We start from the raw sequence: 13,174 nt of genomic DNA on the forward strand, positions 1-13,174 counted from the left end.
TTTGATTGTGCAACCCAATGACTCGCTTGTGCAACCCTCCTCGTTCAGCCTCCCCAGGCAAACACCACACCCCCCTCTCTCCCCTTTACCAGCCCAACGCATTTTTCCTGCTTTGCCTTTTCGTGTGCATCAATGAAGCCTGGAAAGGGCCCTGCCCGGCGTGCCCCCTTGCGTGGAGGAGGCTCAGCGTGGAAATAAACGCGCGTTGCGCTCACCTCGGGGGCTGTAAATCTCCACCTCCCTGCTGCAAAGGGAAAAAATGTCCTGTGAGGCTTTTGGGGAGCTGCTGGGGCAACGCAGGCATGGAAGCCAGCCTGATGGCAGGTTCTCCTGGGGGTCTGACCGCAGCCAAAGGCTTGGTAAATATCAGCCCAATAAACCCAGGACCCTACCCGAGGGTGAGTGCCAAGCCCCTGGCCAGGAGCAGGCACCTCTCGTAGGGCTGGGAGCTCCAGGAGCCCAGCAGGACGCGGCCACTCGGGCGCAGTCGAAAGGAAAAGCCTCGCCTGGGAGCGGAGGAGACGGGGAGCAGGCGAGGGAAAGCGAAGGCAGCGGAAACCAGAACGAGCTAACGCGGGGCCGGGGGGATTACAGGGTGCCGGGGAGGCTGCTCGCGAGCACATCGGGGACAAAGCAGCCTGCCAGCGTGAGGGGTAATGAGTAATTAATGAGCAGAGGGATGGAATTAATAATGACTCAAAAATGGCTGAGATAATGAGCTCCTCTTTAAATCCACCTTTAACAAGAAAGCCAAGGGAAAGGATTTAGATCAATTAAGAAAAGAAATCTTGTAAAAAAAATAGCTATTGACACGAGCTAGTGAGAGAATAGCTGGAAAATCTTGTTGGGAAGGAGGCAGCAACTGGTTGAGACCTATAGCTGGGGGGGGCAGGGGGGCGTGCTGGTTTTTACAGGACGGGGCGTTGTGGTGCAGCCTGCCCAAGCCCCTGCTGTCTGCATGCTGGGGGCACGCGGCAGCTTCGAGCAGCTCAGATGCCTTTTTGATGCTTTTTTGCAGCCCTTTGTCTTCTCATGCAGACAAACCGGGCTGTGCTGAGGTCTAACAGAGTATGGCAGAGCTGAGCAGCTCTTCTTTCGTTCTGTTTGGGGTGCCCCAGGGGCCGACGCTGGGGCTTTTGCACGATGAGACTGGCCTGGGGGAGCGTCTCCCTCCCCAGACGTGCCTCTGCTTGCCACAGCATCTAGAGAAATCCAGGCCTGGGAAAGCAGAGCGCTAAGCAAGCTGGCAATGCTCAATCTGTGTATTTAATGATGATTTATGGCGTGAAGGCACACACAAATGACAGCAGGTAGCGTAGCAGTGAAAGCAGAGCTTTGGGAGGACGGTACCGGTGTGCTCCTCAGACCTACAGATGTGCTGACCACTTCTTGCTGGGACTCACCCTTTGCTCTGCTCAGCTCCCGGTCCCAGCCTTTGGGTGTGCAGGGCACTTGTGATCTGAATTCTGTGGGTTTTGGCGTTGGTGTGACCTCTCCTTGGCAACATTAATAGATTTGACCAAAACCAAACCAAAAAAATAAAAAAATTCACTCCATGTTCTGCAAGAAGAGAAGCTTGGAGGGGGCTCCTGTGTGAAAAGCGGAGATGCCTGGTTTCAGAAAGCCCTCTGGCACCGTGAATTCGGCAAGGAGCTGGTGACAACTTCTGGCTCTCGGCTCGTCCGTAAGCTCTGGGGTGACAGCGCCGAGCGGCAGTGCGGGGTCAGGGCTGCAGCAGCTCCCCTGAGGTGGAGCCTCGGTGGCCACTTGCAGGCGGTGCAAATGTGGTGGCCCTCAAAGCCTTGGCACCCGTTACCTTCAACCCTGCTAGAGCTCAGGGGTCGCAAACGAGGCTGGAAAAGTTGGCATTGCTCCCCAAATCCTCATTGCCTCTTCCTTAGAGGAAACATTTTTGGCTTGCTCTGGCCACCTTGTAGCAAGACACTTGGACGGTCCTTCCCAGGAGCTGCCCTGTGTCCCACCTCTGTCCCTGGAGAAACGCAGCCCTCGGCCATCATGGTCTTGCCTTGGAGGACCCCCATAAAGTGCAGCCTCCAGCCCCAGCATTGTGTGGGCTTCCCCTGCTTCCCCTGCTTCCCCCAGCCCCAACGTGGCACCAGGGGGGCTCGCTTGGGGCTGGTGCTCGGGGCTGGAAGGGTTACAGCCGTGGCCCCGCCGCCGGGGCAGTTTCTCGCTGCCGGTCTATAAATAGGAGCTGGCTTTCTAATCTGCTTGCCACTGCTTTCCACTCCCTGCCAGTTTTTTCCTGCTTTTTCCTGCAGGGAGGTGCCTGCAGCCCCGGGCAGCTGTCGGCCCCGCCGCTCCCCTAACGCTGTGGGAGAGGCCCCTGCACAGGACTCGGCCTCCCCATAACCGATCCTCATTAAAAAAAAGATATCCAAAAATAGGGGAGGGAGACCAAACACAGCGCTGGCGGGGTGCCTGAGAGGAAAACTTGCTGGTGGAGTAATAAAGTGCTGGGACAAACTGTGTGGAAGGGGGAAAACTCCATTCCTGCAGGGCTTTGGGCTGAGGTAGGGCAAAACCCTCCTAGGGGTGATGAAAGTTTTGTTGCCTCATCTCCAGGGCTGATTTTGACAAACCTACGATGTGATTGAGCATGCTGAAAGGGAGGTAGTTCTTACAGGGTGACTTAGCCCGTGAGTGCCTCCTTAAGTCATCAGCACACCTGAGGCACCTTGTTCACCTAGTCTGAAACCAGCCTGGAGGAGCTCTGCCGGGCTGCCCCCTGCGAGGACGCGGGGCTGAGGGACGAGGAACAGAGACGAGGGCGGCGAGCTGGGGCTCGGGGCAGGCAGCTCGCTGCGAGGCTCCCCCCGAGCGCCGTGCGCCGGGTCAGGTGCGTGTCCCGGCGGCGTTCCCCCACGCGCCTGGCTCGAGCTCCGCTGCAGCCGACAGCGGCTTTCCAAGGCTGCTGACTCACCCCAAGGGAAATGTTCTGCCAAAAAGCGTCGAGTTTGATAAAAATTGCTAATGGGACCCTGCCGGCTTCTCTGACGGCTTGGCGCCGTGCCCTGCGTTTGGAGGAGCAGCGCCGAAGTAGCTGGGAAGGAGGTCGGCCTCGGCAGCCAAGGAGCGCGATGCTCACGGCTCTGGATGGGCTGTGCACCCTGGTGGCATCCGCAGTGCTGGCTGTGCCACGGGTCAGCTTCCAGGGAACACGGCTTGTTTCAGACGCTGATCTAACCTTTTTTTCCTCAAAGTCTTGATTTTTTTTTTTTTTGAGTGTAAATTCAGTCTCCTGGCCTGCTTCAGCTCTGCCCTGTGGGACTGGCCCGAGCTGAGCACGTTGTGCTGGAGGCCTCCGGCTGTGCTCCAGCTCCTCCTGCCCTGGAAGGAGAGGGAGCACTGAGCCTGGACTGATGGCAGCAGCCACAGTGAAGCTGCCTCCTCATCTCTGAGATGCCTAATTAGGCATCTAATTGTCCTCCAACGTCCCTGAGAAAGCTTCAAACCACGGCACCTGGGTTCTTCAGAGAGGAAAAATCCTGTGGCTGCTAATGCCTGCTTGGGCCAGGCATCTCGTCACAGCACATGCGGTACACACAAGCTCATTTTCTTCACCAGTGCTCTCCAGAGCTCTTGTAGCTTCAGCTCCCTGATAGAGCTGGGAGATGCCCTGGAGAGCATTCTCCAAAAGCCTTTCTGATATCTTCAGTTTCTGATATGATGTGGTTCACCTTGCTCTCTGGGGGTATCTTTCCACTCAGATGGGTGCTGCTGCTGCCGCACCATGGCAAGTCTATGAGCCTCTGCTCCCAGCTTTAGCTTCAGGGAAGACCATCTCCTCCCAGTATTTTGGCAAGTTCTTCAATCGATCAGTCTTGCCAACACGTGTTGATAGGCTTGCCCAGCCATAAGCATGCAGCCTAGGTGAATACCAGTTTCACGCTTTAGGGACATTTGAAAGACCTTTGCTGTTACGCAGAGCTCCCTGCTGACCTGTTCTGACCACTTTTTGTTGCAGGTCCCTGTTTTATATCTGGCTGTAGAGGTTCCCCACAAAAGGACCCCCCCCGGCCTCTGTTTCTGGAAGTTCAGTGTAGCTTAAGATGTCCCTGTAGGTTTTCCTCTCCCCTGAGCTATTTCTCAGTGTTGGTGAGCCAAAGTTGCTCCATCACCTCGGGGCTGGAGGCAAGAGGTGGCATCCCTTCCTTTCTCTTTCTTTCCTTTTCTTTCCTTTCCTTTCCTCTCCTCTTCCCTTTACTTTTTCCCTTTCTCTTTTCTTTTTTCCCTCTCTTTTCCTTCTGCTGATAGCAGCCTGCCTCACTCTCCTGGGTAATCTGGGATATTCAGCAATAGGTGACAGGTCCAGAGTTTCCTTTGGGTCAAATCCATGCTGGCAAAAGGAGGAGACAGAGCAGCCCCTTTCTTTCCAAGTGGGTGGCTGAAATCCAGCCCATGGTAGGGGTCAGCCAATGCTGGGAGCAGGTGGGAGCACTGGGAGGCATCCCTGGGGGCAGCTCAGCTCCCTTCCTGCTGGGGGAGAGGGGCTTGGACCCCAACAACCCTCCCAGAGTAGTTGGTGTCATTGCAGGGTATGGGTGGATGCTGTGCAAGATGGGCTTAGAAAATCAAAATCCCTGTTACTCACTTTCCTCTCGTCACGCAGCTTGGGAGCCAGATTCCCCATCATTACCTTGGAACATTGCTGCAGATTGGAGACATGCTGGTTGCTGGGATGTCATTTCTGTAGGATTTTCCCCAGTGATTGCATGTGTTTTTTCACTTCATTTTCTTTGGAATTCGTAATCTGCATGTTTTCTGTGAATGCTAAATATTAACTGAGATTTGCACTTAATAACTTGACATTGTGTCTGAAGCCCAGCACACAGGCAGGGGACGCACTCAGCCTGCATCCCCCAGCCCTGCTAAGGGTTTAGGGTTGCTGAAGCACGGGCAACACAGTCCCACAGTCATCCAGCGTTCCCAGATCCTGCCTGCAGGCGGCTGAGACATACCCAGGTATCTGCTGAGCATTGTTTTAAGCCACCAAAAAAACTTGATTTCCTTGACTAGCGTAATCAGTAGGAGCCTGCTGATTTGAACACAGGGTGAAAAAACTTCTCAGCAGATATCAAAGCCCTGGAGGGGACCGGTATGTACAGGAATGTCATTAACATCTAATCCCCTCTAATCCAAGATGACATCCTTATCACATGAGGGCACAAAATGCAATTAGATTTATATAGTGCTATCTCCAAAGCACTAAGCAAATATTAACCAATCCATCTTCCCGGCGCTCCTGTGGGGACAGCCCAGCTCCCTGGCTGTGCAGATGGGGAAACAGAGGCGAAGGACAGGGCCTGGCCAGGTGCTTCCCTGGAGAAGGCCGCACGTGCCTTGCCCACGGGTGCAAGCAAGCTGCACCCAAAATGACAAAGTTAGCAAGGGCAAAACAATTCACTGCCACAAAAACGTTTGATTGAAAGATCTGAAATTTTTGAACTGCCCACAGGTGAGAGAGGTGACAGCACAGCTCTGACACTGCAGCACAGGGAGCAGAGGCAGCAGGCAGAGCACCCATGGGGGACATGGTGTCACCCCAGCCATCCCTGTGGCGTGCTCCACTCCCCATGGCCGTGGCAGCGTGCTCAGTGCAGGCACCTGCATGGCCATGTGGAGCCCCACCATGGTGCCCAGAGCTATTTGGGGACATGACACGTGTCCTCCTTCGAGGCCACCCCATCTCCAAGAGGGTGGCAAGGCCCTCTTGTTTCCTTGTGCTCTTAGGGCCCACCGCAGCAATGCCATATCTGCAGGGAGACAGAGCACACATTCAGATGTGGCCTTCCCCTGCTGCTGCTAAGGCATTTAAATGATTTTCTGCCTTCCCTTCAGGTCTGTTTGTCATAGGGGTTATTTTCTAACAACGCTCAGGCCCGTGTGTGATGCCTTCCCCGCGCTGAGGTGGCTCCCATGTAACGGCACAGAGGCCTGGTCCCACCCCACCGGCAGGCCCACCACAGCCAGGGGACGTGGCCGGAGCCCGTCTGGGGATGGGGAGCTGGGAGGCCAGGGCTCTGTTGGCAAACTCTAATTTGAAAACTAAAAATCCTCTCACCAATGTGTGCCCCGCTGATGGCTCTGTCCCCACCAGACTGCCTGCCATCAGTCAGGCCCGTCTGCCCTTGAGCTGCTCTGGGCAGAGGAAGGCACGTGCAGAGCAGCTGTCAACAAAACGCCTCCCCTCTGAATGTCCATGGCTTATCTCCTCCATGTTGTGTCTCTCAGGCTGGCACTGCCCTCTGCTTTGACAATAATCCTGTATTTTTGAGTGCAAACTCTAAATATCTGGGCTAGTGAGTCTCTACAGTGAAAGACCCCCACCAAAAGGCTGCTGGCATTTGAGGGGCAGAAAGCTGGCCAAACACACGTTACAGGGAACGGTTTTGCCCTTTCAGGCAGCTCACCTGGCGCTGCATTTCCAGCCGTACAACGCTGCCAGTGAGATGTTGTAACGTGTGATTTGGCCTATGCCTCCACCAAATGCCACTGAACTGCTCCCTTTCCCAGCCCCAGGGCCTGGCTGCTGCTGGCTCCTGGGCTCCTTCCCTCTGCTTCTGGAGCTGAGGCTGTGGAGATTAAATTATGCATTGAAAAATTCCATAGCAGTTTCCGACCTCAATGAATAGCACATTCAGGGCCACTGGAAGGCTCTTGCATTATCTAGTTCTATGGTTTTCAAAATTTATTATTAATTATTTTTTTTTTATTTCCAGTAGAGATAGGGATCCCCAAAAAGTCAGATATAGCCAGCTGGGTGGCTCAGTGCAGTCACTTTCCAGAGACACCTGTGGAGCAGCCTGGGCCCTTGCAGGTCTCTGGGTCCTCTGCTGCGGTTTGAGCAGCCATCCAGGAGAAGCCAGGGGATCGTAGCTGTAATTGCTGCGCCTAAATCACCATAGGTGATCTGGTAACAGCTCTGGTCACATTTATCCAGTCAGACCTGGGCTGGAGCTGGCAATGGCACCTGTGACAGAGGCAGGAGGACATGAGGAAAGGCTCACAGCTCCATTTGGGCCATGCACATTAGGGGGGGTTGTTCCTGGTAACTCCCATTTGGCTGAGATCTGCAACAGGAGGGTCACCACTGGTTTGGATGGGAGTGGCTGGTTGTGAAGGGCAGAAGAAAGGGTACAAGGCAGGCACGGCTTAATGGCACCCTCATCAGCATGTTGTCTCGATCGCTCTGTTGGCCTACAGAGGTGGGGCAGGATGGAGAGAAGAAAGGGGGCAGTTGTTAGCTGCAGCATTCACAAAGCACGTCCCAAGGCAGCAAATGACCACCACCCACAGAAGCAGCCGGGATGAGGACCTCGTGCTGTGTCATTGCAAGAGATTCTGAGCAGACCCTGAACTCACATGTCATGGTGCCTGGATAATGGACGCCTTTACTGGTTGTGAGTATGTGGGTACAAGAGGGTGAATGAAAGCAGGCTTGTTTTTAAAATAAAATCCCCTTCTCATCCTCCAAAGTCTCATCTTGAGATTTACTGTATCATCATTACCAAACGTTTCCCATGACCTCCTCTGCAGATAGCCCCCTGAGTGTGGCTGATGCTCTCTGCCCCATGCATCTCCTGTGACCCTGCTTGGCAGTATTAGAACACACTTTTTTTTTCTTCCCACCAGTGTTACAGACTGATCATCAATGCAGTCAATGCTAGGATTCGCTGGATTAAAAAGGTGTTACCGTACTCTCTGCTAGTGTTAGAAAAGCCCAAACAGGAAACTTACAGCCAAAACTTTTTTTTTTTTTTTTTTTTTTTAAGGAAAAAAGCACCGGTTATATATATAAAGACAAAATCAAAATGTGAGGCACTCCAAATAAATGGAGAACATTGAAATGCAGCTATGAAAATTAGATATAAATCTGACTCCTTGACACTGCCAAATATATACTGTCACTTTAGGTTTATTCTATTTATTCGTATGAAAGATGATGGTGTTATCTCACGTAATACTCTCTGTGATTGCTACTGCTCGCACCAGATGTTACGAACTGGACCCTCTGTGGGCTGGGGTCAGCTCCCAGTTCAGTTTGTGTTATGGTAAGTCCCTTCCCCAAGAGATGTTTATAAACTGTGATCAAGTTTCTTAACCTTGTTTTGATAAATGAAAGCAGATGTTTGGCAGGATTCACCTGATTAATCTCTAATGTTTATAGGCAGTGGGATCTCACTAGCACAGTCCAGGGAGTCTACGATGCTGCATCCTAGCCTAAACAGATTTTTACATTAGGTCAAGTAAGAAAGGCAGACCTACACACTGTAAATGTCTAAAACTAAGTGAGAAAAGGTTATCCTCCTATTCACACTAGTATTCATATTTTTCACATCTTTGATTATTTAGTCCATCTATAATAGCCTGTCTTCAGGATTGCACATTTCTTTTACAATGGGCAACCTGAACCTATAGCACACTTGATTGAACTTTATTGTGGTAAAACAGATATTTAGCTGATGCCATATGAACAGCCACCTAAGAAGTGTCTTATTCTGTTCCTTGGTTAGAGACAGCCTGGAACAAGTCTGTGGTGTATTTTAGTGTCAGAGGAACCCATGTCCTGGGATGAACCACTAAAATTGGTTTATGGAAAAAGTAATATTGTATTTATATGAACATACACAGAGGAGGCTGGGTAGTAATTTTGTTGTCTGTGCTGTAGAGGTGGTAGTACAGAATGTTGTAAAGAAGATGGTCTATGTGTTAGATGTTTCTCTCTTTAATCTCAGTTAATTGATTGCCAGTTTATCTGAGGTGATTAATAGGATCTGGAGAAGCTGGTGGGATATCTGTCTCAGGACACAATTATTACTTCCTTGAGCTGAAACTAAATGTTGATTAATTGATACTGATTAACGTAGGACAAAGGAAAACTTCCTCTGAAAGTCTGAGGCTTGCCGTTACTATGAAGTAAGGGAGCACATCAAGCCTGAGATGAAGTCCTACCAAAGTTTCTGCTTGGCACACCGTGCCTTGGCTACACCCTCAGTGTGCAGCGTGTCACTAGCCCATCAGCTGTTGTGCAACAAGGAAACAGGACAAAGAGGAGACAAGAAGCAGGTAGCTTTTGCCACGATAGGGTTACCAGTACTGAATACTGTGCATCTGAACTGCCGCTGACCCTGCCTAACTACATCATGTGAAAAGCGAGAGCACTGGTGCCCAGGAGGATTTTGCAGTGAGGTTAGTTTTTTCACTATCAAAACAAACCAGCAAGCCTTGGTTTGGGACAGTTCTGAACTCTGATTGCTTAGATCATCTTATCTGAGGATACTCATTGTGGTTCATGCCCTCAAACTGCCATCCCATCCTGCTCCTGGAAATTTTACAAACACTAGAGGGAAACCTCAGCAATCAGGTGATTTGTGTGTTAAAGTGACTTGAAATAGGTGCTGATCTATCTTAAAAGATTTGGAAATAACTGTGTCTTAAACCACCACAAGGATGCCTGCCCCAGGTTGTGTGGGAATGAGTTAAATTTGTCAAATCTTAAGCAAACTTCTACAGATCTCATCAAGGTTATTGTATAGACAAGATCCACACTGTTCACCACCATATGACGTTAATACAAATGGATTAACTTTCCCCACAGGACTTGCAGAGATGAGAGGTGACACCTTGCACCAGCAAGAGCAAGGAATATTGAGGAAATAAATGCATTTGTGAGTAGAGATCAGTCTCTACTCACCTTTCCTTGCCTTGCAGGGGACTTGGGAGGTGTCATTACTCAGACTTAGGAATCATTGTGCAAACAAAATAAAAAAGAGTCTTAAACTGGGTTTATAAAAATTAAGGGAATAACATGTTATTAGAATAATTGTACAAATTACTGTCATTGTAAATTGCATTTATATATGGATATAGCAGTTGAGAATAATTACAGTCAGACTGTATAGCTAATATTCAGAAACCACACTTCCTTTTCCAGTTTGTCTTCCTCTTCGTTATGAATTTGTTTTGTGAATCATCTAATTAGAGCATTTCTATATGGAAAACATCATTTGATGGAAGAGTGCTTTGAAGTAAAGACTAAAAGTTATAATAATAATGCTCATTGTTTTCTCATATTTTGAGTTTTTACAAGTTGTAGTATTTGTGAAGGGCTAGTAGTCGTGTGAGCTGTCAGTTGTGATACTATTAAGGTACAAAGGGTTCTCTGAGGAGCTATTGAAAGACATTTGAGTACATGAAGGGTCTTAAAATGTTTTCCTTTCGAGGAATTTAAACCGTCTCTAAAGTGTTTAAGGGGAGATGAAAGGCTCTGTGATGTAATTTTTCAGGCTTAATGCTGTCCTACAACAGATAAATGCCCTGGGGTGGAGCATTTCAGATCCTTCTACATGCTCAACTGTGTCTAATTATTGCCCTGGAATCAGTTCGCATTTGAGGAGTTTACTTTGGAGAGGATGTGTCTGCTTGTTGCTTTGCTCTGCCAGGTTGAAATTATAGTAACGCCTTTTCTCCAGAGTTAAAACAAAACAACAACAACAACAAAAAAACTTTTCAGATGTTTTTTGCTTAGAAGTCTCAACAGGGCAGGAGAGCGCATGCAGTAGAGCAGCATGTAGACCTTTCACTGTGAGTCTCTTCAGAAGCTGTGGGACTCAATCCCCCGTGCCTGGGCATTACAGAATCACAGAATGGTTGAGGTTGGAAGGGACCTCTGGAGATCATCTAGGCCAACCCCCCTGCCAAGCGGGGTCACCTAGCGCGCATTCCCTGTGTGGTGAGGCCTGGATATTGCCTTGAGCAGGAGCAGTACAGTGGGGTATGTACAGTAAAACCTGTCAGGACCTTGCAGCACGGTTTCACAGACTTACTGAAATGTTGGTGGGAAGGGACCTCTGGATGTATCTAATCCATCCTCCACCTCAAAAGAGGTCTGGAGTCTACACTGGGAAGTCAACCATGGCTCTGTCTGGTTGAATCTAGAATAAGTCCACAGATGGAGATGCCCCAGCCTGTCTGGTAATGTGTTCTAGTGTTGCACTTACTCCTACTGAAGTTTTTCCTAGTGTTCAATCTACCCCCACAAACCACAGCTTGTGGCCATTTTGTCGGTCACTGCTGCTGCTGCTGTTTGGTTCCATCATCTTTTTAACTGTCTTTGCATAGCTTGTGGGCTGCTATTAGGTCCTGGCTTAACTTCATCTTCAGCAGCCTCAGCAAGCCCAATGCCGTCAATCTCTCCAAAACGAGTGCTCTAGGCCTTGCATGCTTTTGCAGCTCACCTGCTGGATCCTGTCCAGCTTCTCCACATCCTTCTGGAACTGGAGGCTCACCACTGCACCGTAAGACAGACAAGAACTTCCCTTGATCTGCATTACAGGGAGTGGTTTGCCTCATTTGTTGTGTTGTCTGCTATTTAAGCTGACTTCCAAGGTAACGCATGGGTCCTTCTCTGTAGCGCAGCTCCTCAGCCAGTTATTTTCAAGCCTGAACTGACACATGGGGTTATTTCAACCCAGTGCAGTACTTCCCATGTCTCTGCTCGGCTTCATGCTCTTTGTATTGGCCTGAAGTTTTCCAAGGTCCTGCTCTGTTGAAGTGCTGATGTTTACCTCGCCAACCACCTTATCTCGTGCTGCCTGCACATTTGCAGAGGGTGCCTTCCGTCTCTTGCTTGGGCTTTTAGGACTCCCTCTCCATGAGGAGCAGACACAGCCTTGGTCAGTGGGATCTAAGACTAGACATCTTCTGGCACCTTTTCCTGTGCTTTCACACACACACTTCTCTCTGGCAAAGCTGGTTTAAGCAGTCCCTGCTGCAGCCTGGCCCCTGGCCGCTCCTTCCCTCCCGTTTCCCTCCCCACTTGTGCTGACACAGCTGTTTGGGGGCAGGCTGGCAAACCAGATTGGTGGGCGGATGTGGGATGCACGCAGCTGTCACAGATATTTTTGTCCCGGCTACACATTTTTCTGCTGTGAAGCAAAATGCCTCTGGCAGTAAGCAGAGCTGGGCTGCTTTCGGCTCTAGGTGAAGATGCTTCGCCTCCCACCTCTGCTGCCCACACAGCACCGGGTGGTGACATCCCCCCGCTCTGCCACCACGGGGTGTGCGAGCACCCCATGTCGTTAGGTCATGCAAGCCAAGACAGCTGCCTTTGCAAGAAGCAGACAGCAAACACTCACGCACAGCCCGTGCGGCCGCAGGAGCTGTGCTGGGCACAGCTGTCTGCAGAGTCAGGGTGTGCTGCTGGCCAAAAAGTACATGCTCTTCTTTTGTCGTTGTTGTTTTCTTTTCTCTTTTAAGACATGTGCTGCTTTCCTACCAGTGCTGGCGGTTCTGGAGTCCTCGCTCACCTCTCGCTGCAACGTACACACAGCTACTGTGTCTGCTCATACGGAGAGTGCCCGGCCTGGTAATTGCAGCCTGTAGCTCACAATGAGAAAGCCAATGCCAATAGATGTATAATATGCATTTAAAAAGCTCTTATTTTGTCATCCAATCATCTGTCATCCTCATTGTGTAAATATTTTTGTTTCCACAACAAAATGACTTTAAAAGAAATGTTCACCAGGAAGAAAAAAAAAAATTGATTCTGCTGATAAAATCAGGACAGTCAAAATGATTAATGTGACATTGATGAAAGCTTGCAAATGAGGCTTAATTTCTGTGGAAAAAAAAAAACACCAAAAAAAAAACCAACAACCTCGTGGATTCATCAGTGCTTGGTTGTGCCTGGAAATTCAGTGGCAAATGGAAATTTGATGGTGACCTCTGATAAGCGAGAAAATGGTGGGAGTTTTAATGAATTATTTGAATACGAAAATAAGTAAGTCACCGTGTGGAGTATTCTTTCTGATATTTGTTTTGCTATTAAGTCCAGTTAGTGCAGTTTTCATTGTGTCATGACGTTTGTGTTGACAAAGCATCATGGCATATGAGCATTTCTGGGTGTTTGGCTGTCTGGGAAGGAGATACATCGCCTTAGACACACAAGGTAGAACAGGGAGGTTATTGTAATAGGAAGTAGTTTGGAAGCCTTTGGTGAGGCAACGTCAGAGATCATAAAGATAGAAAGGATCCTAGTGAGCATCTTTCTTCTCCTCTGTCACACAGGCCACAGGACTTAAATGAATTCCTTGCAGTTCAGGCCAGAACATATTTTTTTAGGGAGGAAAGTCTAGTCTTAATACATCTA

This window comes from Anser cygnoides, chromosome 6 (assembly GCF_040182565.1).
Source record: "Anser cygnoides isolate HZ-2024a breed goose chromosome 6, Taihu_goose_T2T_genome, whole genome shotgun sequence".
NCBI classification, from domain to species: domain Eukaryota; kingdom Metazoa; phylum Chordata; class Aves; order Anseriformes; family Anatidae; genus Anser; species Anser cygnoides.